This window comes from Cebus imitator, unplaced genomic scaffold (assembly GCF_001604975.1).
Source record: "Cebus imitator isolate Cc_AM_T3 unplaced genomic scaffold, Cebus_imitator-1.0 Scaffold581, whole genome shotgun sequence".
Classification (NCBI taxonomy): domain Eukaryota; kingdom Metazoa; phylum Chordata; class Mammalia; order Primates; family Cebidae; genus Cebus; species Cebus imitator.
In genome coordinates this window covers 1028010-1031359 of record NW_016107896.1, presented here as the reverse complement: position 1 = coordinate 1031359, position 3350 = coordinate 1028010, and positions in this window count along the sequence as shown.

The following is a 3350-nucleotide window of genomic DNA, read 5'->3' as shown; positions in this document are numbered from 1 at the left end:
GAAGAGAGTCACTACCTCTGGCCTAACTCCTCGCTGGAAAGGACCCTACACTGTAATCCTGGTCACCCCCACAGCAATCAAGGTGGACGGACTGACTGCCTGGATTCACCACTCACACATCAAGACTGCCCCCCCAGATGCAGGATGGGAAGCGGTTCCATCCTCAACGGATCCCCTAAAGCTAAGACTATTGCGCCATTCTCGGTCATCATCCTAATCTCCCTGATTCTTGCAACCACCCTCCAAAAGGGACCCTCCTTGGCACCCACCTACTATCGATGGGTCATCACCGAGGGCTCCAGTGGAGCATATGTTAGTTCCTTAACCGGAAAGGGATCCACCCTAGCAACCTAACCCTGGAGTACACTCCGGAGACCCCCATTACCTTCTCCCTGGACCTCTGTGCCCTCCTGGGCCCCCACTTAAATTTCAGGACAAGTGGAGGTATAGCTGGGTGCAGCAGTTTAGGGGCAGAGTGACAACTCCAGACCATGGGGTTATATCTGTGCCCAGGATCCACCCCACCAAAAAGATGGAACTGTGGAGACTTAAATGAATTCTCTTTCCCCCATTGGGGTTGTAAGACTATCTCCACTATAACAGGATATACTGCAAACAGAAACTCTCATTTCTTTCACCCGAGACCCTCCCCCAAACCCCTGGCTAACATTCCTGCTCACTGGATTAGCAGGACCCTTGGTGCTAATCGTCCTAGGGTTAACATTTGGACCATGCCTTTTAAACATGCTCCTCAAATTTACCCAGGAAGAAATAGATTCGGTCAAATTGATGGTTCTGAGATCCAAATATGGGCCCTTGTGTCAAAAAGAGGAAACCTATTAAAGATTTAATACATGTTAAAAGAACAGGGGGGAAATGTGATACTGTGCCAGAATTGCTAGCCTTTGCTTTAGTTATTTAGTAATAACTAAAATAAGCAGCCCAGGATAACTAAGATCTGTGTGTAAACAAATGCTTATCTTGACTTCTGTAAACCACTGAAGTAACAAACAGAATGACAAAAGTCCCCTGGCCCTTGGAATGTCCGGAGACCCCCGCCCTTGTCTCCACCCGGGAGGTGAATTACAGAATCCCCTGGACCTTGTAATGTCCGGAGACGCCCACCCTCGTCTCCGCCCAGGAAGTGAATCACAGAATCCCCTAGCCCTTGCAATGTCCAAAACCTTTTCATCCCCATCCCCGCTCCTCACCCCCACTCCCAAGGTGGTTTTTCGGGTATAAAAAGTCTTGGCACCCTCCTTTTGACGCCACAGGTTGGAGAGACGTGAGTTCTCTGTGGTGGCTGGCATAATAAATGACCCTGCAATCTGGCACACTTTTGTCTTGGTGCTAACTTTCTATGCTCGGTCCAATACAACACAAGCTAATTCCATCCTGGCTCCTGTGGCTTGTAATAAGTAACTAAGATCTGTGACTTCCACCAGTATCCAGACAATGTGTAAACTAACTTCTGTAAGCCACTTAGGTAACAATCGAAGTGACATGTCCTCTAGCCCTTGGAATGTCCGGAGACCCCTACCCTCGTCTCTGCCCAGGAGGTGATTTACAGAATCCACTAGCCCTCGCAATGTCTGAAGCCTTTTCATCCCCAACCCCTCTCCTGACCCCCACTCCCAAGGTGGTTTTTCGGGTATAAAAAGTCTTGGCACCCTCCTTTCGAGGCCACAGGTTGGAGAGACATGAGTCCTCTGTGGCCACCGGTATAATAAATGACCCTGCAATCTGGCATACTTTTGTCTTGGTACTAACTTTCTACGCTCGGTCCAGTATAACACCCTTGTCCAAGTCACTCTGCTGATAGACCTACATAACTCGTCTCAATGAACCCTGGACTGCCCTGGGAAGAATACTTCTGCCCCTGTATTTCAAACAAACACTATGAGGCGGTCAGGCACGGTGGCTCACACCTGTAATCCCAGCACTCTGGGAAACCGAGGCAGGTGGATCATGAGGTCAGGAGTGCAAGACCAGCCTGGCCAAGATGGAAAAACCCCGTCTCTACTAAAAACACAAAAATTAGCCAGGCGTGGTGGTGGGCACCTATAATCCCAGCTATTTGGGAGACTGAGGCAGGGAACTGCTTGAACCCAGTGTCAGGTCTCCATATGCAAACCTGGAGCCTGAAAGTCTGAAGTCCTGCTTGCCTTCTGATCATCTCCCAGCCCCCCCCCCGCCCCTACCCCCCCCCATTCACCATTGTCCCTGATGACCCAGCGGGGAGCTTCCCAGAGATCGCCCCTCACCCAACCCAGCCATCTTAACTGTTCTTATGATAATGTAATACCTCACCCATCCTGTCATCTAAACTGCTCTTCTGCCTTACCCCCAGTCGACATTATAACTAAAGTTATGGTAATATATACTCCTTGCCCCTACCCCCACCACTGTAACTGATCTTACTCTCTGTAACTTTCCACTGCCTGCCTCAAACCTATAAAACCAACTCCTATCCCACTGCCCTTTGCTAACACCCTTTCCAGCCAAAGCCGGCCTGCACCCAGGTGAATAAACAGCCACGTTGCTCACACAAAGCCTGTTTGGGGGGGGTGGGTCTCTTCATTCAAAGCGCACGTTTTCAACACCAAGAGGCGGAAGTTGCAGTAAGCTGAGATCACACCACTGCACTCCAGCCTGGGCAACAGAGTGAGATTCCATCTCAAAAATAAAAAACAAAGACTATGAGGCCAGCAGAGGCTGTGACCAAGCATATGACCCAAGCTTTGTTGGCAGTAGCTGAATTGGAACTATGTTCTCACATTCACAGGGTGCAATGAGGGCCTTCTGATTACAAGATCCAAAGTGTGACTGGCACTTCCATTAACATGTACATATATTTTTGTCTGCATGCCACTCTTCCCCACAATCCCTCAGGTATGTCCCATTTCTGCTAAATTTTATCCTCCAAACTTCTAACTCTTAATATGCTAAATACAAAACCAACCTATAGGCAATCCCATCCCTAATTTAATACTAAATTACACTAGGAAATTAAATTACAAGAACAGAAAGGCATAGATGAATGTCTAGCATAATTATACAATAATGCTCAACAAAATCATCATAATTTGATAGTAAGACATATTTGAAGGATTACAGACTATGATCACTACACCCTTGTCTCAGAAAATCAAGCTGGTTTTGCATACTAAAGCCATCCCTGCAAATAAACATTAACTAAGCAGAATGAAGAAACCCAGATACCCACCTCCATAGATGCAGGAAGTACTTTGCATAAAGCCAACACCATTCCATCATATAAATGACAAACAAACTAGCGATAGGAATTTCTGTTAACACAGCGATCAGCCTCTATGCCAAACCCATAACTA